The sequence below is a fragment of the Podarcis filfolensis genome, assembly GCF_964270895.1.
Source record: "Podarcis filfolensis genome assembly, chromosome: 15".
Classification (NCBI taxonomy): Eukaryota; Metazoa; Chordata; class Lepidosauria; order Squamata; family Lacertidae; genus Podarcis; species Podarcis filfolensis.
In genome coordinates this window covers 32,597,891-32,625,253 of record NC_139618.1, presented here as the reverse complement: position 1 = coordinate 32,625,253, position 27,363 = coordinate 32,597,891, and the positions used below count along the sequence as shown (strand labels likewise).

Below are 27,363 nucleotides of genomic sequence, written 5' to 3'. Positions count from 1 at the left end.
TAGAAACAAGGAGGTTGCCACTTCCTGCTGTCCTTTGAGAAACAGCTGGATCCCTGCCTCCTGCCAGTTGCATGAAAAACAGACTTTGAAAAGGGGCTGAGCAGCCATAAAAGGCTCGATTCTTCAGGAGGAGGCTGGCTGATTTACTGATTCCAAAAACACAAAGTCATCTCATTTTTCACTCTCATCTAAGATCTCTACCCACTAGCCTTGGTTTCTGACTTTCTGGACAGCAATGTGGATGGCAGTGATGTTTTCACTTTGCAAGTCTTTTTTATATAGAACACATACACACATTAAATTAAATATTGGTCTGCTGTAGGGCTCTCACCCAATTAAAAACAAATCTTAATCAAATGAATCGACCAATTTGCATTAATCTGCATATAGCTAAAGCTATGGGCAGAACCCAACAGTGAATGAGCAAATTTCCACTCATGTAACAGGACTTCATCTTCCTCTTTTCTCATCTGCATACCGTCAAAATCTGCTCTGGAGGATTTCCCAACACTCAAGAGCAGGTTTTGAAGGAACACGGGGGTCCAGAAGAGAGGAGATGAAGGTAGTCTTTCCCACCTGCAGACAGATTGCATTGGATACAAACCAGTTCTTTTCAGGGAAAAAAGCATACCTATTTTGTATTTCGGTGGTGCAGGCATGTATTACAGCAAGTAATGGTAACATATTAGGAAAAGTCATTCCTCCTGTGTGAAAAGAAGAAAGTTCCTCTTCTCTCAGGCAGTCTGTTCAGGAGTTGATGACATGTAGCTCCTGGCATGATGCCACATAAGCCTAATAGACAAGGAGCAAATCTAATGTCTAAGCAAGAACACAAACTATTCTATATCCTTATAGGAAAAGAATCAAAAGATTTCAAGAGCTATTTGTAGAATGTGGCAACATAGATAGAACCAGAGGCTGTAGACTTTCAGCACATCCACATTTCCACTTGTCTTGTGCACAGAAAGCACGGGTCCAAAGTGGTTTCCCACTTGTCCTGCACATGTCCAAGCAGTGTTCTGTTTGCTCCACTGCTTTGCCAGGGAAAATCTGCTCTTTAGCGGTGAATTGGAGCAAATGCCAATCCACAGAAAACCCAATTACTGATTGCTCTGATTCAGCACTAAAGAGCGCATTCTCCCAGGGGAAAGTTGGAAGTCTGGATGAGCCCTCTGAGCTGAGACTTGCACTATACTCCCACAAAAAAAGGGAGGAAGCAATGACGCACAAAATTCCTTACAATATTTAAAAAGATGTAAGAAAGGCTTCAAATTGATGTAGCATGTTAATATGCAATATAAAATATGTCTAGGTTTCCCAAGTCAACTTTGTCCTGAGCTGCAGAGATTCAGTTAACTACTAGCAAAAGGTTGCCTACCTCTGACTATACTGTCCCTGATGCAAAAATAAAAAATAAAAAATGAAATAACTAAAATGGGATTTCAAAACACTCCTTCAAAAATACATGCTAAATAAGTTTGATCAGGCATTAAGATAAATAAAGGAATATTAATATTTTTACAACTGATTTAGCTACTTTCCGTATACAGTGAAGTTAACTGATGGCTACACACAATATTCATGGGGAAAGTCTATAGTGCAATTCAGAAACAGTATTCATAATTTTGATTGTGTGACACTTTTCTCTACATGAAGCAATTTCTAATTGAAGAGAGTTCAGCAAATCTATATGGTAGGAATAATGTATCCATCCACAAGTCACTATAGGAAGACCAGCTGTCTGATCAAATGTATTGCAAATATTAATTCAATTGTGTGAGATGATCTCATTAATATAAAATGAGCAAGGGCTTGGGGAGTCTCATACTGATATTTCCTGTCCCAACAGAAATTGACCTTAAAACACACACACACAAAATCATTTTAAAATAAAGTGAAGTTTTGTAATCAGCAACTGATTATCCTCCTCCCTTTTTGTGCAGATGTTGTATTTCCATAAGCCTAACATACAGCAATTGTTGATTAGCATGATTCAGGTCAATCTTATTGCCAGTCAGGAAGGGCTTTGGACGAAGCTGAAGTGTATCCATTTTAATCAGCAATCCTATTTTCCTAACTCCTAGAAGGAATCAAAATAAAGACAAGAATAAAAATGCTCTAATTTTTCATATAGCGCAATAGATTGCCCTGCATCTATGATTGTATTCATAGGAGGTGGGTGCAGCTGCTGGCTGAAGTGGTCTCCCATGGAAAAGATGTTCAGAGAAAATATGCAGCAGCAACAGTCATGGAAGCTGTCATTTAATGAAAGGAAGAGGGATCAAACTGTTTCTAGCATCTATGAATCCTAGAATAGTAGAGTTGGAAGGGACACCGAGAGTCTTCTAGTCCAACCCTGTGAAATGCAGGAATCTCAACTAAATCATACATGACAGGCCATCCAACCTATGCTTAAAATACTTCCAAGGAAGGCGAGTCCATCATCTCCCAAAGGAGTCCGTTTCACTTTCGAATAGTTCTTACTGTCAACTGGTCTGTAGTTACCTGGGTCTTCCTTTCCCCCACTTCTGAAGATGGTGGCCACAGGGACCTTACCAGTTCTCCAGGAATTCTCAAAGATTATAGACAGAGGCCCAGAAATCACATCTGCAAGCTCCTTTAGCCCTTCAGCTCCCTCCTTGCATTGTTTATTCTGTTATCACCAGGCTGGGCATCAATTTCCTTTTGGGTGAAGACAGAGGCAAAGCAGATGTTAGGCAGTTCACCTTCTTCCAGTCACTCAATAATATTTCTCCATCTTCTCCACACAAGAGTCCTTCTACTTGCTTGCTCTTTCTCTTGCTTCAAACATAGCCAAAGAAACCTTTTTATTGCTTTTAACCTTTCTTGCAAACCTGAGTTCATTTTGAGCTTTGGCCTGCCTGACCTTTCCCCTGCATCTGTTGGCTACTTGTGTATACTCTTCCTTTGCAATTTCTCCTTTCTTCCATTTCTTATACATGCCCTTCTTACATCTCAGCTCATCTGTAAGCTCCTTATGCAGCCACACCAGTCTACAGTAAGTGCCTCCTACTTTTCCTTCTTGTTGGAATTGTCTTTGTGCCTTCAATTTTTCACCTTTAAGAAACTCCTATCCAGCTTAGACTTGCTTCTCTTTGAGTATTTCTGACCATGATTTCAGTCAGTAAAAAGTTTCTGAAACCAACCTTCTTAAAGTCCAGAGTGCATGTCTGACTACACTCAGTTTTGCCTTGCCTTTGTAAAAATAAGCCCAAGAGAACATGATCACTTCTTCCCAAGGTTCTCAGTACTTTCACTTTATTGATCTGTTCCTCCCTGTTGGTGAGGACCAGGTACAAGAGAGATGATCCCCTTGTTGCTTCTTCCACCTTCTGGGAACTGACAGTGAGGTAATGGAGGAATTTGTTGGACCTTACATTCTTGGCAAAGGGTGAGTTCCAACAGATACTTTGGTAGTTAAAGTCTCCCGTGACTATTATCTCTCTCCTTTTTAAATGTTTGGTAATCTGCTGTAGGAATGCAGCATCCAAGTCCTTAGTCTGGGCTTGGAGGTCTATAGCAGTGCCCTCAAAATGTTGTTGGACTAGAACTCTCACCATCCCCAATAGTTGGTCATGCTGGTTCAAACTGATGGGCGTTGGTCCAATATCATCTGGAGAGCACTAGATCAGGGGTCGGCAAAATTTTTCAGCAGGGGGCTGGTCCACTGTCCCTCAGACTTTGTGGGGGGCCGGATGGCAGCGGTGGCTACGGAGGGATGATGAGCGGCGCACGAAAGGGCTCCGGAGAGGGGCTGCTTCAAATGGCGGCCACTTGAGCAATCACACTGCTGCTGCTGGCACCAATCAAAGCCCAGTCCCCTTCCTCCGCAGGGTGGGGAGAAGCCAGGAGGCCAGGAGGAGGGAGGGTGGAGGTGCCGCTGTGGTGTGTCTGGCGGGGGGGGGGAATAGTGCAGCCCGAACAATCAGATCCACGTGGCAATTCCTGGACAGTCTACAGACCAGATCCAGAAGGCAATTGGGCCGGATTCGGCCCCTGGGCCTTAGTTTGCCGACCTAGATTATGCATGCACTAGATTAACTACCCCGTGATAGGAGCCAGAGTTAGGAGTAGTTCAGTAATAAAACACCCAGTGTCAGTGAAGTTAACTCCTTATGCAAAGAAACCAAAACAGTGCAGGCCTAGTGATCACAGCAACTCTTCCCAGTAGGTCTTGCCCCAATGAGGCAATTGCAAGGACTGAAGGCCCCTGCTTTCCCACTGCTCTCTAAGGCTCCTCCTCTGGTTCCTTCCCCAGAAGCCTAAGGCTCCATTGTCTTGTATCTCTTTGCTCCGGCCTCTTCATTTCTCTGCGTATTCTGGGAGAGCACGGGGGAGGGAAGCTGGTTGCAACAGGAGGGAGCGACCCCCTGGCTTCTTCAGAAGCCTGTCTCATCTCTGTCTACTGGCCCTCTATCTCTCCTGCCTCTGATTCTGAACTGCTTTCTGCACCAGACCCTTCCTGATCACTAAACCCTGTTGCTTCTTCAGCTTCCAACACCTTCTCTTCCCAGTATGCCCCCTTTTCCCCCTCTGACTGCTTGTCATCATCCCACCAGCAGTCCCTCCTCTGCATCCAGCTAGTCCAGGACACTCTGTCATTAACTTTGGAAGCCATAACTCAAATTTTGATGCCAGCCGGTCTTGTCCCATTAACAGCTGAATGACAAGCAGCTGTTTCTTGCATGGAGATAGCAATGGGGGAAACTGCAGCTGTGCAGTTGTCTGATGAACAGCTTTTCAAGACACAGAATGATGGGTACTGTGGAGCACAAACTAGGAGACCTGGGAGTTGGGCATCAGCTTATTGTTGAGGCCATGTCCAGCAAGTCACAATTACCCTCATCCCCTGCCTCACCCACATACTTTTATCCTTCAACCTGTGGAACAGACCAGGGCTAGTCAACGTGGTAATCTCCAGATGTTTTGGACTACAATTCCCATCATCCCTGGCTGCTTGACATTCTGGCTGGGGCTGAGAGTTGCTCCACATTGACCACCCATGAAGTAAATTAGTAGTATATAGATAGTCTTCCATAGTCACTCCAACCGGCCTTTCTATCACTTATGATGTTTCAGTTTCAACCTCCTGCTACTGTCTTTCAAGATTTGATTTTGATTTTATAATTTTCCTAAACCACTTAGCCCACTCCCCCCAATGTCAAGTAGTACAGTGGTACCTCTGGTTAAGAACTTAATTCGTTCTGGAGGTCCGTTCTTAACCTGAAACTGTTCTTAACCTGAGGTACCACTATAGCTAATGGGGCTTCCCGCTGTCGCTGCACCGCCAGAGCACGATTTCTGTTCTCATCCTGAAGCGAAGTTCTTAACCCGAGGTACTATTTCTGGGTTAACAGAGTCTGTAACCTGAAGCATCTGTAACCTGAAGAGTCTGTAACCTGAGGTACCACTGTATATGAAATTTCAGCATAAATATATAGTTTACTTCAATCCTAACATCATGAAGCAGCCTACTCACCACAGGCCACAAACAGTTTTCATAGAAGAGGAGAGAAAGGAACCAGGAGCTATGGTCAAGGAGTCTCTTAAGTACCTCTCTTCTCTTTTCTCCTATTCCTGAATTAATTGTACTGTGATTTTCAAAAGACATGCAATTTACAAATGGTTGTTTATGCCTCTGCCATCTCCTAAGGATTCTGAAATAAGATTAGATGATACATGGAAGAACTAATTCCATCCAAGAACATGAGCTTTGAAACTTCTGATGGTAGTGTGTTAAACTGATGCCACTAGGTTTCGTTGTTAGGTTATTTTATTGTCACTTTCCTAATTTCAATGTTTATGCGTTTGTTTTCATGTTATAAGCTGCTTCAAATATAACATAGAAAAGCAAGATATAAGTAGTGACATAAATAACGGCAAGTGCCAATGCAAGTCAGACAGAATCCTACGTTGTCCAGAGTGCTTTGCATTCAACTTGACTGTAAAAGGGCTTGATATATTAACTTACGTTAAAAGCCACAAAATCAGAATGACTGAAAACAAGTCTGAAGCATAAATAAGCATTTCACAGACTGCTATAAGTGGACAGAGCCAATTGAAAATGAATGTGTCAACTGCAGCTGTATAGAATGAGATAGTCAATATGTCCCAGAATGACTTTGAAGCGTGCGTAACTCACTCCTGCGATTTTAAGGGAAATTTTCAGATCAGCTGCATCCTCCTAAACACCCCGTTGTTCAGAAGAATCAGACTATTGCAATAGTAGCAAAGAAACATTCATGTTTCCCTACAGAGTAAGATCTGATAGTTTTTCTAATTGTGATGTCACCCTAAGCTAACTCATATGCAAAGCCTGTAACTTCATTAAAAGGAAAGTGCTGCATGTGTAAGATGAATCACTGTGTATTATGCTCCAACCAATCATAATAATGTCCAAGGGCAACATGGAGAATGATACATGATATGCAAATTCAAGTGGTGTAGGATAAAAGCACTACTGTGTTTCCAACAGTGACAACAATTAATTGCTAGTGTGTGTGGGCTTGTATGTTAGAATCAGAAGAAGAGGTCCCTTATTTCACCTCTACCTGCTTCATCAGAAAGCTTTGTTATTCAATTGGCCAAAGCTGCCTTGGGCGCTCAGATCACTGTTACTCATCTAAGCTGTAACAGATTATAAGTCAAATTACACTATTTCATTCTGGAAATGAACAAATAGTCTTAATTTAAATTGCAACACTGCTTTTCAATCAGCTGCTCTAGACAAATAATGAATTTTTCAAAAAGTAATTAACTGTTCACCTGATTTGCATTCCTCATTCACTTTGGACCACTTGGATTATCAAGAGTCCTTCTAATTTTGTTCTTATTATCTCTCTAACAGGGAGATTGTCATAAGGCAAACAGGAGGATTTGCCCATCATGAACCTTGCTTAGAACAAACATAACTAGGAAAATACAGGATAGAATTACATTTTGATGTGCTGCAAATTGTAAAAGAGATTGAGAGAGAGAGAAACAGAGACAGACACTGCACACTATTTTCTTAGAAGCACAAGGAAAAAATACATATTTGCTATGTAATACTCTAGTGCTGACAGAAGCATAGCTAAAGAATCTTTGACGAAGGATACGGGGGGGGGCAATTAAGACACAACAAGTAGTGCAAGTCTCATCCCAGGTAATTCAAAGTGATAGGTCAGATTAGATCGGAGAAGAAATGAGTAAGAGAAAATATGGACTTACAATAAATCAGCCCTGCCCCAGAACCAAGATCACTACTATGGTACATGACACAGAATGGCCACTATAACAAGGAAACCATACGTTGAAGGATGAATGTAGGTAATCATTCCACATTTTTTGCAGAAACCACTCAAACCTGTTTATCACTCAAATCTTGCACAGGTGGAGGAGTAGGTTAATGCATGCTGGGGTAAAACATCTGTGTCCCCCATGTACTGGACTCCAATCCATCAGTGCAAGGCCAGAGAAGGTGGGGTGGGCTCCAGTCTAGCAACATCTGACAGTCTACAGGCTCCCTACCTCTGAATTAGGAGTCACGAAAAGATTCATGTTAAGAAAACAGAAAATGAAGATCTGATTACATGGGTCAAATAATCCACAAAATACTTGCAAAAGTACAGGAGATTTAGGAGTTGATATGAGGATGCTCAGAATGCAGATACTGTAGACACTTTTACTGAACACAGCAAACATTAAACGAGCTGCTGGGATTCTGTTTGCCATGTAACATAGGATTGCTGGATGCAACACATAGGCTTTAAAAGAACTCTGTGGTTGCAAAAGGTTTCCCCTGCACTGGTCTTTTCTTCTCTTCCATTTACTTAAGCCAGCAGGACTCATTTTGTTCCATGACTGCCTGGGGAGAAGACAGGGGGATAAAGCACTAATAATATATTCTGTTGAGGTTGCTGACCTGTTAGGTACATGGAATCTCCAGGTTGCAATCGTAACATTCTATCATGGATCATTTGACAACTTCTGGAACGCTGGCCATTTGAATTCAAAGAATGGATTAGGCCTCCTGAACATAAAGCAGATTCTGTCCTTTGTAATGCTGACCTAATCTGGTCATATGCAGAGAGAAGCACTTCCTCCATATAAACCTAGAACAGGCTGAATGCTGGATTACTTTGATCAAGGAAACATATTATCCTGTACTTGGATTCAGAGGCCCAGTGTGCATTTAGCAGCAAGCGGATTTATGACTTAGCACAAATGAGAGGGTTCTTGGAGTAAAAAATGATGGCCACTGTGCTCCTTCCTTGGTTCTGCAGCACTGCTACGGGCTAAGCCATGTCTGAACCCAGGTTTGTGGTTTGTCTGCCCCCAAAATGCACCAGGGTAAAGGATAGCTGTTCTATAATAGTCATACACTAATCTTAAACACAGTGAAAATTTTGTGAGACATACTTTGTGAATAACCAGCTGCACTAATCAGTTACATTGCCTCAGTCTCATTACCATATGGATCACAGATCAGCAAGGGTGTGTGTACAGGATCCTCAGCTTCTGAAATGTATTTCTCAAAAGTGATAAACAATGATGAATGTTCAACTGTTTTGTTATGGGGAGAATCAACTATGATCCATTTTTCTAGATTTGAACATTTATGAATTGTCTGATTTTATAACCTATCGGACCCATTTATTAACACTAAAATCACAGTAATCAACTGATATACATATCACTTTCCAAGAACAGACAAAATTAGTTATAAGACAATAGTCTTCATAACCCTAAGAATTCAGTCTGTTGTCCTTTGCTAGAGAGAGGCTAGATAACATGTAGGAAGAGAATTATAGAATTCCACTGGCTATTTTGTGTCTCATTCTACTTTGCAATCATGGTGACCATCCTCATCTTTCAATTTCTCAGTTTCAGATCAGATCAGCATGCAAGCATTACACATAAGAATGTTTCTAGTTTTAAAATGCACAACTGGATCAAGGATAACATGCACTCAGATTTTTTTTATAAAAAAAGGAAAAAACCATGAAGCCTGCAGATTAATGGCACACATTTTAATGTGTTTTAACTTGATGTGCCTGATATGTACATTCATCATATGATAGAGATAAAACTATGTGTATTACATCCAATGAACCAATACGGCTATAGCAAAAGGAAGGAAATCAATTGTGAAACATGGAATGTCTCCTGCTGGGGGTTACAGTGGTGAGATCTATAAAAGCGCAAGAGGCACCTTTGGATAACATCTGTATTAGAATTGCAAATTGTATTTTGGGGTAATGAGTTTGCTACTCATCATTTCTAGGGCTGCTTGGGGAACTGACAAGTGCGAAAGGCAAACAAGCACTCATCACAAATGGGAGGAGAGGTGGCTTTCAGAAATCTTCCAGGGTTAAATGCATTTTGCTGGGACACCTATTCAACTTAATGCATTAAGGACACCATGGGACTCTCAATTTCCAAACATATTCTGCAACCTATTCTCACTCCACCTGCTGAGTTTGCTTCTTGTTCCCTGAAACATTTCCTCAGCTTTGAAAAAGAAAGGCATTAAAATAGTAGCCAAAAAATGTGATGTTGTTAATCCCAGATCGCAACATCACCATTGGCAATATAAATGGAAAATCTGGGTACAAAGGTAAGAACTGTGTGACAGAAGAGCAATGATTATAAGACCATCTGTCTATTGCATTTATATCCCACCTTTCCTTCAGAGCTCAAGGTGGTGTACTTTGTTTTTCCCCTTCTCATTTTATCCTAAAAACAACCCTGTGAGGTAGGTTAGGCTGAGACACTATGACTGGCTGAGCAGGGATCTGAACTCCTGTCTCCAACACTCTAGCCCATGGGTAGGCAAACTAAGGCCTGGGGGCCGGATCCGGCCTAATCGCCTTCTCAATCCGGCCCGCGGACGGTCCAGGAATTAGAGTGTTTTTACATGAGTAGAATGTGTCCTTTTATTTAAAATGCATCTCTGGGTTATTTGTGGGGCAAAGGAATTCGTTCATTCCGCCCCCCCCCCAAAAAAAATATATAGTCCGGCCCCCCAAAAGATCTGAGGGACAGTGGACCAGCCCCCTGCTGAAAAAGTTTGCTGACCCCTGCTCTAACCATTACACCACTAAATCACACTGACTAACCTCTACTTCTGTACATTTTCTTTCCTTTCTTTTCATGACACTGTTTATTTAGATGTGGTAAGAAGGTACAAAACAATGAATTTGTTTCTATCCTTCCAATAATAACAGTATTACAGAGGAAGGTCAACCACTTGCTTTATCAGGCACACCACTGGTTAATAATAGTTTACAGTGGTCAGTTTCCTCAATCAGAGCTGTGTGTTCTAAGTTGGCTGAAGTTCTATGGGGTGCAGTCTTTCTCTCGCAAACACTAAGAATTTAATGCAATGTAGCAGATCTGTAGCAAAAGGAAAGTCCAATGCTGTAAAGAAAAATATTGCATAGGAACCTGGAATGTAAGAACCATGAACCTGGGTAAGTTGGATGTGGTCAAAAATGAGATGGCAAGAATAAATATTGACATCCTGGGCATCAGTGAACTAAAATGGACAGGAATGGGCGAATTCAGTTCGGATGACCATCATATCTACTACTGTGGGCAAGAAACCCGGAAAAGAAATGGAGTGGCCCTCATAGTCAACAAAAGAGTGGTGAAAGCAGTACTGGGATGCAATCTCAAAAATGATAGAATGATCTTGATACGAATCCAAGGCAGACCTTTTAACATAACAGTAATCCAAGTTTATGCACCAACTACTGGTGCTGAAGAAACTGAAATTGACCAGTTCTATGAAGACTTACAACACCTTATAGAAGCAACACCAAAGAAGGATGTTCTTCTCATTATAGGGGATTGGAATGCTAAAGTAGGGAATCAAGAGATAAAAGGAACAACGGGCAAGTTTGGCCTTGGAGAGCAAAATGAAGCAGGGCAAAGGCTAATAGAGTTCTGTCAAGAGAACAAGCTGGTCATCACAAACACGCTTTTCCAACAACACAAGAGAAGACTCTACACGTGGACATCACCAGATGGGCAGCATCGAAATCAGATTGATTATATTCTCTGCAGCCAAAGATGGAGAAGCTCAATACAGTCAGCAAAAACAAGACCTGGAGCTGACTGTGGCTCAGATCATCAGCTTCTTATAGCAAAATTCAAGCTTAAACTGAAGAAAGTAGGAAAAACCACTGGGCCAGTAAGATACAATCTAAATCAAATCCCTTATGAATACACAGTGGAAGTGAGGAATAGGTTTAAGGATTTAGATTTGCTAGACAGAGTGCCTGAAGAACTATGGATGGAGGCTCACAACATTATACAGGAGGCAGCAACGAAAACCATCCCAATGAAAAGGAAATGCAAGAAAGCAAAGTGGCTCTCCAATGAGGCCTTACAAATAGCGGGGGAGAGAAGGCAAGCAAAATGCGAGGGAGATAGAGAAAGATACAGGAAATTGAATGCAGATTTCCAAAAAATAGCAAGGAGAGATAAGAAGGCCTTCTTAAACGAGCAATGCAAAGAAATAGAGGAAAACAACAGAATGGGAAGAACCAGAGATCTGTTCAAGAAAATTGGAGATATGAAAGGAACATTTCGTTCAAAGATTGCCATAATAAAGGACAAAAGTGGTAAGGACCTAACAGAAGCAGAAGACATCAAGAAGAGGTGGCAAGAATACACAGAGGAATTATACCAGAAAGAAATGGATGCCTCGTACACCCCAGGTTGCTGACCTCGAGCCAGACATCCTGGAGAGTGAAGTCAAATGGGCCTTAGAAAGCACTGCAAATAACAAGGCCAGTGGAAGTGATGGTATTCCAGCTGAACTATTTAAAATTTTAAAAGATGATGCTGTTAAGGTGCTACACTCAATATGCCAGCAAGTTTGGAAAACTCAGCAGTGGCCAGAGGATTGGAGAAGATCAGTCTACATCCCAATCCCAAAGAAGGGCAGTGCTAAAGAATGCTCCAACTACCGCACAATTGCACTCATTTCACACGCTAGCAAGGTTATGCTTAAAATTCTACAAGGAAGGCTCAAGCAGTATGTGGACCGAGAACTCCCAGAAGTGCAAGCTGGATTTAGAAGAGGCAGAGGAACCAGAGACCAAATTGCAAACATGCGCTGGATTATGGAGAAAGCCAGAGTTCCAGAAAGACATCTACTTCTGCTTCATTGACTATGCAAAAGCCTTTGACTGTGTCAACCACAGCAAACTATGGCAAGTTCTTAAAGAAATGGGAGTGCCTGATCACCTCATCTGTCTCCTGAGAAATCTCTATGTGGGACAAGAAGCTACAGTTAGAACTGGATATGGAACAACTGATTGGTTCAAAATTGGGAAAGGAGTACGACAAGGCTGTATATTGTCTCCCTGGTTATTTAACTTATATGCAGAATTCATCATGCGAAAGGCTGGGCTGGATGAATCCCTAGCCGGAATTAAGATTGCCGGAAGAAATATCAACAACCTCAGATATGCAGATGACACAACCTTGATGGCAGAAAGTGAGGAGGAATTAAAGAACCTTTTATTGAGGGTAAAAGAGGAGAGCGCAAAATATGGTCTGAAGCTCTACATCAAAAAAACAAAGATCATGGCCACTGGTCCCATCACATGCTGGCAAATAGAAGGAGAAGAAATGGAGGCAGTGAGAGATTTTACTTTCTTGGGCTCCATGATCACTGCAGATGGTGACAGCAGCCACGAAATTAAGAGACGCCTGCTTCTTGGGAGGAAAGCAATGACCAACCTAGACAGCATCTTAAAAAGTAGAGACATCACCTTGCCAACAAAGGTCCGTATAGTAAAAGCTATGGTTTTCCCAGTAGTGATGTATGGAAGTGAGAGTTGGACCATAAAGAAGGCTGATCGTCGAAGAATTGATGCTTTTGAATTATGGTGCTGGAGGAGACTCTTGAGAGTCCCATGGACTGCAAGAAGATCAAACCTATCCATTCTTAAGGAAATCAGCCCTGAGTGCTCACTGGAAGGACAGATCGTGAAGCTGAGGCTCCAATACTTTGGCCACCTCATGAGAAGAGAAGACTCCCTGGAAAAGACCCTGATGTTGGGAAAGATGGAGGGCACAAGGAGAAGGGGACGACAGAGGACGAGATGGTTGGATAGTGTCTTCGAAGCTACAAACATGAGTCTGACCAAACTGCGGGAGGCAGTGGAAGACAGAAGTGCCTGGCGTGCTCTGGTCCATGGGGTCACGAAGAGTCAGACACGACTAAACGACTAAACAACAGCAGATCTGCTTATGCTCTCCCTTGAATTGTTATGAATAACACAAATTTTATAAAGACGTTTTAAATCTCAAGTGCTCTGTGTAACATGAACAGCAAAGTGCATGTACAAGATTTTGTGATTTCTTTAAATTTCATGTTTTATTGGTTATGCTTATCAGTAAGAAATGAGATCAAAGAGCTGGGGAGTTGGGAAAGGTCTGCTTCACTTCCACATTGCACATAACCACATTTTTTTCAAATGCTAGCCCTGCTCTAAGGAAACCCAATGAAATAAACAGACACCAAGGCAGGATAACCTAGTTGGTAAATGCATAAAACTTTTACTCTCAGGGCCGTGGGTTTGTGTCCCAAGATGGGCAAAAAGATTCCTGCGTAACAGGGTGGGGTGGGGTGAACTAGATGACTCTCATGATCCCTCTTCCACCTCTTAAAATTCAATGATTCTATGTTATTGCTGGGACGCGAGTGGCGCTGTGGGTTAAACCACATAGCCTAGGACTTGCCAATCAGAAGGTCGGCGGTTCGAATCCCTGCAACGGGGTGAGCTCCCATTACTCGGTCACTGCTCCTGCCAACCTAGCAGTTTGAAAGCACGTCAAAGTACAAGTAGATAAATACGTACCGCTCCGGCGGGAAGGTAAACGGCGTTTCCGTCCGCTGCTCTGGTTCGCCAGAAGCGGCTTAGTCATGCTGGCCACATGACACAGAAGCTGTACGCCAGCTCCCTCAGCCAATAAAGCGAGATGAGCGTGCAACCCCAGAGTCGGTCACGACTGGACCTAATGGTCAGGGGTCCCTTTACCTTTACATTATTGCTGCAACAGAGCTAACGCTGCCACCCTGCTGTAATTTTATGCTGGCCTGTTATTCGTGTTGGCCTACACCTACAGCTTCCTTCCTTTTTCTCTACCTCAGTATCATTAAGGCTACACATACAGTATCATCAAAACGTATTTTACACCATATGTAGAAAAATAATGCTACCTGCAAATATTGAGCAAAAACCAGTGGTACCTCTGGTTAAGTACTTAATTCGTTCTGGAGGTCCGTTCTTAACCTGAAGCACCACTTTAGCTAATGGGACCTCCCGCTGCCGCCGCGTCGCTGCTGCACGATTTCTGTTCTCATCCTGAAGCAAAGTACTGTTTCTGGGTTAGCAGAGTCTGTAACCTGAAGCGTATGTAACCTGAAGCGTATGTAACCCGAGGTACCACTGTACTTGCATGTATTTTTTTGCATTAGAGATAAGGAACATTAAGAAATTTGCTGAATCACAACAAAGGCTTATCCAGCATCCTGTTTCATCAGTGGCCAGAGGCATATGAGAAGTTCACGTACAGTATATGAGCTCAACAGCCATCTTCTGAAGCTTTAACCTCCAGCCCCCTGAAATCCTGTCCAGCCCTTCTTCTGGTTCCTCAGGTTTCAAAGTCTATCTTAGAAATCTTTTTTAAGGTCCAACTTTTCTCTCTTTTTCATTGAAACATTTGAGTCTGAATTCCACACTTTATACCAAATTCCATCTAGATAATAGGGGAATGTGTCATCAATTCCACACAAAGTCTTATTCTTCACAAAGAGCAGGGCATCCTTGGCTTAGTCACCTGCTTTGCTTTCAAGTAAGCATTTAATGTATTCTAATGCCTGCAGCTCATGCAATTTGTAATGCCACGATCTCTGTAATCCCTGTAATTAGAATAGTATAATTACGTATCTGATTGCTCCCGTCCTGCAGTCCTGACAGCTGTGATTGCTTAGATCTCCACATTACTTTTTGGGGGATTTCCCCCCTCAAACCCTTCCCACCCAGCTGAGGAAATTAGTTCTGCAGGCAGAATCCTGCTTTCTCCAAACACTGATTTGTTTAACCAACATTGGTACAAATGGCTTTGTAATTAAAGCATTTTGGTTAATGTGAGGAGTGGAATACCCATAACAAAGGCAACTGAAATTAAGCAGGCAAGAACAAACACAGAGCTTTTCCAACCATGAAGCACAATTACCAGGGGCTAAAAAGCAGTTAGTAGAGACTTAGCACCAGCTTTTCCTTTTCAAATACATTAATACCTTACAAATGATACTCTTCAATTCCACCCTAATTCTCGAGTAAAATGGAGCAAATCAGCACAGCATTCAAAAAATAGTCATTTTATATTTCAGCACACACACACAAAGTAGCCAGCTCTCACATTTTCCAACTTGTTTAGTTCTGAACTAAGTGTACATATGCAATACAGCTGTCTTTGCTTTCTGTAGTACAGCTTCAAAACACTGTCATCGCTAAATGGTTACTAGAACCGCAATCTCTAGGGTCTTAGTCCAACACTGTAACCTCTACAGCACACTGGCACTTTTTGTGATCCATGTGACATTCCTGGCCGCCTTGAAAAGTTCAGATTGCATCTGAGCCTTGCAAATATCTGTTTTAGTTTGTTTGCCTTTCCTGCTCATATTGTAATTCTTTTTACAAAGCCATCCTATTTAAAGGCTATTGCTTCTGGAGCTAAATTAGATGACATATACAAGCAGCCATTTCATCAGAAGGACTGCAAGTCCTCTCCATAAACTCTGTTGAAACACCAGCTCCATCAGGCTCCCTGCTAAAGTGTCATCAATCTGCAGCCACTCCATCAGACTATAGCAAAGGGAGAGTTAAGACTGCAGGACCCATAGACTTTGAGGGAATACCAGAAACCTTTGGCTCCTACCTTGCAATTCATTCCATTCCCACTGATCATAAAAAGAACTTGTTAAAATACCTAGTGCCTAAATATGCCCTTTTCCTCCCTCCCAACCCAGTTTATGTATTTTAGATTGCAAATTTCATGGAATTGACTGTCTTACCATTGGCATTTGTAAGCAACTCTGGAAGCCTTTTTTGGCTGAAGAACAGGGCAAAAACGCTTTGAAGGAATGGATGATTACCAAGAGTTCAGATGTTCCCATTCCTTTGGATTTGCAGTATTATCCCTTCTTACATGTTTTTTCCTGAAACTTGTTCCTGGAATTAGTCAATTGCACTGACTTAAATATAGTAAGGATTTGATTCCTCCTTCACTGTGAGAGCCTCCATTTGTTACGCCACTTCCTCAGAGGGATGTTAGCAGCTAAACTTTGTCATGATAGGCCATTTGAATAGCTGCAGCTTTTCTAAAGGCTTAAGCTACATACAATTTGTCATGATATATTTGTGCCTACTTTTAAAGTGTCTATAACCAACAAAGGCAACTAGCCATGATGGCTATCCTCTGCCTCCCCTGTTGGAGGGAGCAATGCTTCTGAAAAGCACTTGCTGGAAGCCACAGACTCACAAACGTGTTTCACAAGGACCCCTTCCTTCCCTCTGCCCCAATACCTGAGGGTCATCATGTCTCTTCAGGGATTTGGCCAGAACCAAGTATATGTTGGGGAAAGGCTCCCTCGCTGCAAAGAAAATGGAGCAATCAGCACGCGCCTGGCTCCCAGCCATGCTAGCAGCAGTCTGGCACATGAGGGTGGGGGACATGGGAAGGAAGCATTCCGATAGTATAGGGCACTCAATTGGCATTTCTACCTACCTGAACTCTGAGCCTTTCCGTCTTTGTTCTGGCATGCCTCTCTCCTAAGGAAGATGCAAGCTCTTGGGGGAAGCCACTGGTGGGGTGAGTGTTCCTATGATTCCCAAATGTTTCAGAAGCATCTTTTTGTTCCTTTAGCTGCTTGATATAATCATAATATGGCATGGTTGGAAGGGATCCCAAGGGTCATCTAGTCCAACCCCTGGCAATGCAAGGATCCTGCCCAGAGCCAGCCCTGGCTGGGTTCCAAACTCCAGCCTTCTGGTTACCATTGCAATTCTGCATGGTGTGGAGTGGGGGTCACCAACCTACGGCCCAGGGGCCAGTTAAGGCCTGAGGGACGCCTTTATCCGGCCCACGGCGCCCCCTGCTGCCGCCCACGGCCACCCACTCTTAGCTGCGCAGCACAGCGTGGGGACGTTTCCTAGTGCACATCCGGGTCGGATGAGGCCCGTGCGCATGCGCACAAGCTATTTCCGGTGCTCTTCCAACCCGGACGTGCACCGGAAATAGCGTGTGCGCGTGTGTACGGGCGCACGCTCCCCCGCCCTCTGTGTGATCGTTGCTCGAGAAACCAGCCTGAGGCAAGGAAAGCTTGGAGACCCCTGGTGTGGAGAAAGGGTAGAGAGAAATGTGTCGCTTACACTCTCATAACACTGATATGAGATCCACACTATGCAGACCTTTCAATAACTAAAGTATAAAGGGCAGTTACATGGAGGGTGGAGCAAGCTTGTTTTCTCCTGTTCCAGAGGCCTTTAGGCCCTGAAGCAGTGACTCTCCTTCCTTGAAGGTTTTTAAGCAGTGCTTGGATGGCCATCAGCCATGGATCATCTAGTTGACCCTCAGGGTCCTTTTCTAACTCTACAATTCTATGATGGTATGTTTTAAAGAGCATCCAAGGCACCTGTAAAGCACATGACTTCCCCCAAAATGATTCGTGCCGTTGTGGCTTCCCTCTCAGACCTACAATCCCCAGAATCCCGAATAAACTACAATTCCCAGGATCATCTGGAAGAAGACATCTGGTTTTTAAAACAGGGATGGAGAACCTGCAGTAACAGTATGGTTACAGGGAGCAGTGTGTATAAAATATTGAATGTAATAATAACTATTACATTGTATTACAAGGTAATTATATCAGAATTATTATGGGAATGTTAAGGAGGGAGGGGGGAAAGAGAGATTGTGGAATCCTGGTGGTGAGTGATGATTGGATGAGGATTTGAAAGGGAGTTTGAATGCGAGTCAGTTGAGAGTCAGTTGAGAGCAATGGGTTCTGGAGTGTGTGGTTGGGCAACTAACTATTCAGTTTAGGATCAGTAGTCTAGTCATCATTTTTGTAATAAAGCAGCATGTAAGATAAAGAGAATTTGGGGACATAAGCTCAGGTACACACATCATCCTACAATCATTTAGTGAATCATCCATACAGCCTCCTTTAGCCAGGGTGCAGTACCTAGGATCTGGACGAAACATTGATATTTTTCACTCTTTTCTAATTTCATAGGTTTATGTTCTGATTCTAATGATGTAATAGGGGTGGGGCTCTATAAATACTGGGAGCTGCCACATACTCCTTTTCTTCTTTAAAAAAATTATAATTTCCCCTTGTTTTCAAAAGCACATGCATTGTCTCTTTCTTCAGGTTCTTCAGTTACATTTGTGAGACACTGGTGTTATATACTGGGAAGAAAAGAGGGGACCAGCATTCAGATTTAAGAGGCATTTCTGCACCTGGAGGACATGCTGCCATCTTCATGCAAAGAGCAAATGTGGCCTTCAATGATTGTGAATTGCTACTTGCCATCTTGTGCAAGAAAATCATTTATAAAGTACTCTAGTGCCAGCAACAAGAAAACTGACTTATATGTTATATTATGTTATAATATAGCAATCATGACATCATCACAAGAATTGCTAAAATGTGAATCAGATGTTAAACTGGGCCTTCCAGACAACCCAATGAACATTTTCACTTGTCTGTCTCTCAGACTTGTAATCCCCTTTAACTATTTGGTTCATGCAAGTAGTCAACTCTTTCAGCAAACTAGTCTCTTACCCTAGAGGTTTTCTCTTTCCCCTCAGTTCCTATTTCTCTCAGGTACCAGGGCAAACAACTTAAAGAATATATTATCCCCAGTGGTGATACTGAACACATGCCTGGTGGTGCCTCATTGCCAAGAGCAGACCTCTTTAAATATAATTTCCACCCCAAAAACAGCCACAGTAACATTTATTGGGCCCTTTAGAATGGGGCTACCTTCCTGGAAGTTCTGGGTCCACAGCTGGGCTTGTTTTTCTTGTTGTTTTGCTTCAATGCTAATTAAAGGGAAGGAATAAGAAATAGAAAATGAGTAAGAGCTGTAGTGAATTCAAAAGATTTTGATCAATAGTAGTTCTCAGGTATCAGCATCTTTAGCAGAACTGCCCACATTTTCAGATATTTGTTTGCAATCATTGAGACCATAAACTTGCTTCTGCAAAGGGTACTAAATTGTGCATCGCAGAATATGTCTATGAATATTATTGGGACAAAAGTGCAGACACATAGCTCAACAAAGAAAAAGGGAGACAGAATGTAAGATTAGAGAGGTACACAGAAAGTATGCGTTTTCAGGAAGAAATGTATTGTGTTTTAATGGATATTAGGATTCTAACGAAAGTTATTGATCAGTAATAAAGAAAATAGGAAAATATTTGATAACTTGCTAGATGAAAATGGGAATTAGCCCCAAAGATTCACAGTAGTGTTTTAACTATGGTACTACCGTATTTTTCGCTCCATAACACGCAGATTTTTCCTCCTAGAAAGTAGGGGGAAATGTCTGTGCGTGTTATGGAGCGAATGCCTACAGATGGCGGGGGAATCTGCTGCAGTTGTGAGCAGTCCGTGGCTCGCTTTGAAACAGTAAGCGGCTCCTGTCAGCTAGCGGAGCCGGGGAGGAGGGAGAGAAGCAGAGCGGGGTTGGCTGCTTTAAAACAACCCCGTCCTCTATGTTCCTCTCTCCTCCCCACTGAGCTGCTAAGTAGCAGCAAAGCTTTTCAGCCAGCCTAGCCGGGAGGAGGGAGAGAAGCAGAGCGGGGTTGGCTGCTTTAAAACAACCCCATGCTCTCTGTCCCTGCCTGCAGTTTTTTGCTGTCCGATTTTGGATTAGCCACTGTAGGGGCTGTGTGTGTGTGTGCTTGAGCTATCGTTCTCCTCCTCCTGCTTCCCGTTCACTCTCCCTGCGCCCCTGCGCTCTCCCTCCGACTTTAGGATTGACACTCTGTGTGTCTGTGTGTGTGAGAGAGGGCTCCTTCTCCTTCTCTTGCTTCCGTTCACTCTCCCTGCACCCCTGCGACTTTAGAATTGACACTGTGTGTGTCTGTGTGTGAGAGAGGGCTCCTTCTCCTTCTCTTGCTTCCCGTTCACTCTCCCTGCGCCCCTGCGCTCTCCCTCCGTCTTTAGAATTGACACTCTGTGTGTGTGAGAGAGGGCTCCTTCTCCTTCTCTTGCTTCCCGTTCACTCTCCCTGCGCCCCTGCGCTCTCCCTGCGCCCCTGCGACTTTAGAATTGACACTCTGTGTGTCTGTGTCTGTGTGAGGGCTCCTTCTCCTTCTCTTGCTTCCGTTCACTCTCCCTGCGCCCCTGCGACTTTAGAATCGACACTCTGTGTGTCTCTGTGTGTGTGAGGGCTCCTTCTCCTTTTCTTGCTTCCCGTTCACTCCCCCAGCACCCCTGTGACTTTAGGGCCAGTTCTCTCTCTCTCTGTGTGTGTGTTTTGACCTCACTGCGCTTGTTGGGGGAGAGTGTTGGTCGCAATTTTTCTTGATTTGTCTCAGAGTGGTTACTATCATGGTTTCCTTGCCGGGGAGGAGGGAGAGACGCAGAGCCTGCTTGTTCTAAAGGAGCAAAGCCAGAGAGGAGCCTCTCCTGCATTATTAGCAGCATCCTTCTCCACACACCCCACGCGTGCTCCTTGTCCCTTGAGTTCTTTTCCTTCCCTCCCCACTTAAAACGTGGTTACAAAGCACGGGTCCACATGGATCCTCAGGATTTTTGCACTAGGTCACCCCAAATTCACCATCAGATCACATAGCATATCCATGGCTACAGCCTGCACCAAAAAACACACGCACCCACTGTTTCATGGGGCTGCAATGGCGCAAAAACGTGGTTACAAAGCATGGATCCACATGGATCCTCAGGATTTTTGCATTGGGCTACCCCAAACTCACCGTCAGATCACATGTCTGGCCACAGCATGAACCACAAAAATCATACATCCACTGTTTCGTTTAGAATATTTTTTCCTTGTTTTCCTCCTCTAAAAACTATGTGCGTGTTATGGTCAGGTGCGTGTTATAGAGCGAAAAATACGGTATTTTGTTCCACATCATGTACTGAATAATTGCTCCCTAGACCTATGGAGATATTCCTTAGTTCAGAGCAGTATCTATTTCTTCTTCTTTGCTATTAGAGGTGAGAAAGACCTGCAGTGATAGATTAGGCAGGTCTTCCCGTGGGCTACTCTTTGATGGTTTCAGTTAAAAAGGACTTCTGACATTCTTTAACTACACAAGGGAAAAGGGCAGTTTTATGCCCAGACAATGCAACTCCTAAGGGAATCAAGACTAAAGTTAACTGCTTCATGATGGCCTGATCTGCTCAAGGAGCTCCCACTGGCTCTTCAAGCTACAAAATTGAAGAGGTTAGTCAGTTGTGCCCTGCACAGAGGAGCAGGAAAAATACCATTGGAGATAATTCTCTGCATAAATGATCTAAGCAGAGAGGGACAGCACCTGATCCCCAAAACCCCCATTGCTGGATCATTGTTGCTGCCCATAACCCTTAGCAAGTTCCCAAGAGAAAGGAGATGTATCAGCTTGGGCTGCTCACTCTTTTAAACTCCCTGTTCATTAACTCCACCCAACCTCATTAATCAAAGCTGGAATAAAATGAGCCCTAGAGAATGCAGAGTTTCCCCCTCTGCTTCCAAGCTGCTTTAATTACATTCTCAGTGGGAGGGTTTCTTACACACACAGGCTCACTACTGGCCCACTGCCTTACAGGGATTTGGAGACACTGGCCACAGAGCCTCAGGTCATGACCTGGCCAGAGTAAAATAGACATCTTGACCTCTTTTTTGTGTCCACTTGACAAGTACATGTGCGTTTTCATAGCTCTGAAGTACCCAAGATGACAGAGAAAAGAGAGTCAATTAGTTGTTTCATCTATTCTCATTCAGTGCATTTTGGAGACCTCACTTCAGTACAAAGCGGCAGAACCCAATAGCAACCCAACAAAGCCAGATGGTACCAATTCATTTTTGACAACAGCTATTATATCAGCCCTGACTACTGAGGTCTGTATTAACACAAACACAATTAATGATATGCAATTACTGCTTTTCCAGATTGCAAGGAGTCACTAATAGGAATAGATGCTTATTTATATGTGATAAGGGGTGTTAAAAGTGACGGATAACCTCTGTTCAACTTAAGGCAGAGGTGGGGAACCTGCGGCCCTGCAAATGTTGTTGGACTCAAGCTCCCGTCAGTCCAAGGCAGCAAGGCCAATGGTCAGAAATGATGGGATTGTAGTCCAACTACATATGCTGCAGTCATAGGTTTCCCACCACTAAGTTAAAGAGTGTGCAAGCTATTGAGATTCATAATCTTCTCCAGACTAAACTGTCTGAAATTCTAAATTTGAACTTGTTTGAAACTACCGTATTTTTCGCTCGATAACACGCACCTGACCATAACACGCACATAGTTTTTAGAGGAGGAAAACAAGAAAAAAAAATTCTGAATGAAACAGTGGATGTATCATTTTTGTGCTTCATGCTGCGGCCACAGACATGTGATTTGACGGTGAGTTTGGGGTAGCCCAATGCAAAGATCCTGAGGATCCATGTGGATCCATGCTTTGTAACCACGTTTTTGCACCATTGCAGCCCCAGGCAACAGTGGGTGCGTGATTTTTTTGGTGCAGGCTGTAGCCATGGACATGCTATGTGATCTGATGGTGAATTTGGGGTGACCCAATGCAAAGATCCTGAGGTTCCATGTGGATCCATGCTTTGTAACCACGTTTTTGCACCATTGCAGCCCCAGGAAACAGTGGGTGCATGATTTTTTTGGTGCAGGCTGTAGCCATGGACATGCTATGTGATCTGATGGTGAATTTGGGGTGACCCAATGCAAAGATCCTGAGGATCCATGTGGATCCGTGCTTTGTAACCATGTTTTTGCACCATTGCAGCCCCAGGAAACAGTGGGTGCGTGATTTTTTTGGTGCAGGCTGTAGCCATGGACATGCTATGTGATCTGATGGTGAATTTGGGGTGACCCAATGCAAAGATCCTGAGGATCCATGTGGATCCGTGCTTTGTAACCATGTTTTTGCAGCATTGCAGCCCTGTTTTTGCATCAGATCATTGCTATGTGATCTGATGGTGAATTTGGGGTGACTCAATGCAAAGATCCTGAGGATCCATGTGGATCCGTGATTGGAACCACGTTTTAAGTAGGGAGGGAAGGAAAAACATAGAAACGACAAGGAGAGGGGTGTGCAGAGAAGCAGCTGGCTAAGAATGCAGGAGAGGGGTTTTACCGGAGGGAGGAAAGGAAGGCAAAAGTCCCCCCCCACAAGCCAGCCAGCTCTCTCTCTCTCCCCCCCCCCCCCAACCTGCATGTTGCCTTCGAGTCCCAGACGCACGGAGAGGAGCTTTCCACTCTGCTTGCCTGGAGGGGAGGGGTTTTCTCTGCTCTTTGTTCCGTTTGAGCAAACACAGTAAGGAAACAGAAGCCGGTGGGCAGTAAGACCCTGAGGCAGAATGCAGGAAAGCAGCAGCTTCCTCTTTCCTCCCTTCTCCGGACGATTTGATATTTGCCTGATTTTTGCCTTCACTCGCGCTTGTCAGCTCCAGGGACCACACATTCGCTCTATAACACGCACAGACATTTCCCCTTACTTTTTAGGAGAAAAAATCTGCGTGTAATAGAGGGAAAAATACGGTATGTAAGGTCACACACCCACACCATACATTTAAAGCACATGGCTTATCCCATATAATCCTGGGAATTGCAATTAAAGGGGCTGAGAACTGTAGCTCTGTAAGGGGTACACTACAGTTCCCAGGATTCTTTTACAAAAGTCATGTGCTTTAAATGTATGGTGTAGATGTGATGTAAGAATTTTACATTTTCTGAAACTAGGATGGTAACTATGTTTTATAGCAACTTAGTACATTCTTCAAATGTGGTCATGGAAATCTTCTTCAGTCCAATAAATGTGGCAGGGATTTCCACCAGAAAGAAAATTACACAGAGATTTTTTTATGTTACTCTTTTGTATTTATGTAATATTTTCTAAATATACTGTTGGGCCTCAGGAGTCTGCTCCAGGTGTTTGGTGCAAAGATACAGGTAAGCTGATTTTCAGCACAGGAGGGATATGGTCAGGACCAGTTCAAAAGTACACAAATCAGGACCCAAGGAGCCATCTGCACTGCTATTCCCACTGGCCTGGAAAATTGCTCAGACTAAAAAGCAGCTTCTGAGGCCCAAGTTTTGTAATAAATGGCTGTTCCAAATTAGTCTACTGTATTCAGGCTGACGGGTACTGCAGCCTAGATGGTGCCCTTGATCCCCCATATTTGGCAAGGCACCAGGGCAGCTAACAAGCAATAATAAAAACAAGTTGAATGATTACAACTTAAAAACAAAATTAAAATACAACATTAAAATATTGAAGCATAAAAATATTAAAATGTAGCCTCATCGCAGGAGGAGAAAGGAAAAGAAAAAAGAAAGAGAGGGAGGGAATCAGATTGGCTCCAAACCAAAGGCCAGGCGGAACAACTCTGTCTTACAGGCGCTGCAGAAAGAAATCAGATCCTGCAGGGCCCTGGTCTCATGAGGCAGAGCGTTCCACCAGGCCGGAGCCAGAGTTGAAAAGGCCCTGACTCTGGTTGAAGCTAATCTAACTTCTTTAGGGCCCGGGACCACTAGGGTGTTGCTATTTATGGGCCTTGAGGCTCTCCGTGGGGCATACTGGGAGAGGTGGTCCCGTAGGTACAAAGGTCCTAGGCCGTGAAGGGCTTTAAAGGTCAAAAGCAGCACCTTAAATCTGACCTTGTACTCCACCGGGAGCCAGTGCAGCTGGAAAAGCACTGGGTGAATATGCTCCCGTGGCAGAGACCCCGTGAGGAGCCTCGCTGCAGCATTCTGCACCCGCTGAAGTTTCTGGGACAGCTTCAAGGGCAGCCCCGCGTAGAGCGAATTACAGTAGTCAAGCCTGGAGGTGACCGTCGCATGGATCACTGTGGCCAGGTCAGGGCAGGAAAGGTAAGGGACCAACTGGTACAGGACATCAAGACACCAGAGCCTGGTTTATGAATGCACCCCTCCTGCCCTTCCCTTACAATAAATACATTTGTTCCATAGGCTCTGGCAAGACATTCTACAACCATGAAGTGGTATGAAGGAAATAGTTTCCTAAATTTCATGGATTATGCACCAAACTGCTCTCCAGGCTCAAAACCAGAAGGGATTTGAGGTGTGAGAAGAGAGCAGTTCAAGAATTACTTTGGGCCAAACTACACGTGATGTGAGAAATCAGTGTTTAGGTGCCTAACAGTTTTTTTAAAAACTTAAAAGCAACCATATGAACAAACTGGATTAAGGTACTGGTGCCCTTTGTTGTTTCTGTCTTTTTTACCCAGCAAGACCATTATAGCAATCTCAAAGGGTGATATTGGGCAATATATTTTTATTTATTACTTACTTGGAGAAATAAGTAAGGGAGGCAAAGACTACACATTCTCAGTCCTGTGGCCCCAAGCCATACCCAGTTACTTTTAAGCTTTGCTTTTTTAAAAATAGTATTTGGAGGTCTGAAAATAGATATCCCACATCATGTGTACTTTGGCCCCAGCTTGCTGTAAATCAGTAGTAAAAATCAGATAAACCCTCACAAAATGTGTGGGCCTTCCCTCCACCACTCTCTGAAAAAAAGGAAGGAAACTTAATTTGAGGTCCCCTTTGGCCTATGCTGCATTCAGATATTTCACTTCTGAATGCTTTAAACTAGAAAGGGCAAGAAAGAGAAGCTAAGAGCTGCTAGCTTCTATTTTTATATAGCACTACTTTGAATTTCTCAATAAATCTTCTTTTCACAGAGTTTCCCTGGCAGTGGACAAGGTAGGCACAAGGTTACCAGAAGCAGAAAAATATGCAATCAAATGCATACAAATCCCTCATTGAGGGGATCAATAGGCCAGCAGGCAAGCGGGCACGCAGCCAAGCTAGCTCTCCTTCAGAAAAGAGCAAAATAGCAGAAAATACTGTTTTAGGCTGCAATCCTATACACACTTACTTGGAAGTAAGCGCTACTGAACTCAATGAAACTTACTTGTGGGCAGACATGTATTGGATTGCACTGTATCTTTCAAAATGAGCTGCTCCCAGATTTCTTCTATTTTCTTGAGAAGTGGGTTAAAGCTATAAATGGTAAGTAGGAAGTGAGGAAGGCTGCAGTCTTCCCTGTCTGCAAACTCCATATACTGCAACAAATTAGCACTGCGGTCAAAGGATGCCTGCATTTCAGAGCAATTACTATGCAAGATTGTAGCTGTTCTGTCTCAGGTGTAAAAAGTTAAAATATGCAAATACTTCTCCATCCCCTGGCCAGTTATATTTCTGATTTTGAAACTTCTTATTTTTATGAAGACATTCTGAGCATATGATCTGTTCCATGCATTCCTACATCCAAATGTAGATCAGTAGGAGGAATTGTCTGCATGATTTGATTAGAAAGGGAGATGGGATTTGCATAAATAAATAAATAAATATCCCCCCTCCCCTTTCAAGGTACCCAGCCACGACCTCTTTCAAAATACTCTATTGCATTCTGCCTGCCCAGTTTAGTTTTATGTCCCTTTCCCTACCCCTCAACATCTCTACACTGGTACAAAATCACCTTGCTTGCTTTCAGAGAATATATTAATCAGAGATTCTCCATTTCTCACCGAACCTGCCTCAACAATTCTTAGTTCTCAGGAGTAATCTTCTGCCATCTCCTACTACCAGCAATTATAAAGATCTGATCACAAGCTAAAGTGATCATAATTTGCATTGGGGTAATACATTTAAGTGCTTACCATATTTTGTTACATATAGTAAACTTTTTGTTTGTCAAGCACAGGCAAGGTTTTCTTGATTCGTTTGAGATTTTGCACTGATCTAAGAAATGGTGAGAGAGAACTATGGCAAAACCTTAGGAAGTTTCAGAGGGACACAGTTCAATGCATGAAAAACTGAGAAAATGTAAAGTTTTTCTACAAAACACTTCTGTTGTAGGAATGGCAGTGTCAGTGTGTGAGTTTGGCTCATCACAGTCCACCCAGCTCCAATATTATCATTATTACTACAGAGATCTTTTGTTACAGACACCACAGATCCCCTCATTACAATAACCCCACACACATCAAGCTAATGAGAGGCTATGTAATAGGAAAGCTGTGTGTGGCACCCTGCATGCCCATGTGTGTGTTCTGG

The 27,363-nt window shown here is 43.2% G+C and overlaps 1 long non-coding RNA gene across 9 annotated transcripts in view; it reads right to left on the bottom strand.

Moving 5' to 3' along the window:
• LOC310750719 overlaps positions 1-27,363 on the bottom strand; it is a 73,468-nt gene that overhangs the window by 35,540 nt on the left and 10,565 nt on the right. For 7 of the 9 annotated variants that reach the window (XR_014542177.1, XR_014542178.1, XR_014542179.1 and 4 more), the window contains exons 2-5: positions 19,079-19,137; positions 16,816-16,953; positions 16,614-16,681; positions 16,103-16,259 (exon numbers count right to left, since the gene is read on the bottom strand). This is a non-coding gene — a long non-coding RNA (uncharacterized lncRNA). The remainder of the gene's footprint in view (positions 1-16,102; positions 16,260-16,613; positions 16,682-16,815; positions 16,954-19,078; positions 19,138-27,363) is intronic. The other 2 variants (XR_014542184.1, XR_014542185.1) reach the window with 2 other exon arrangements.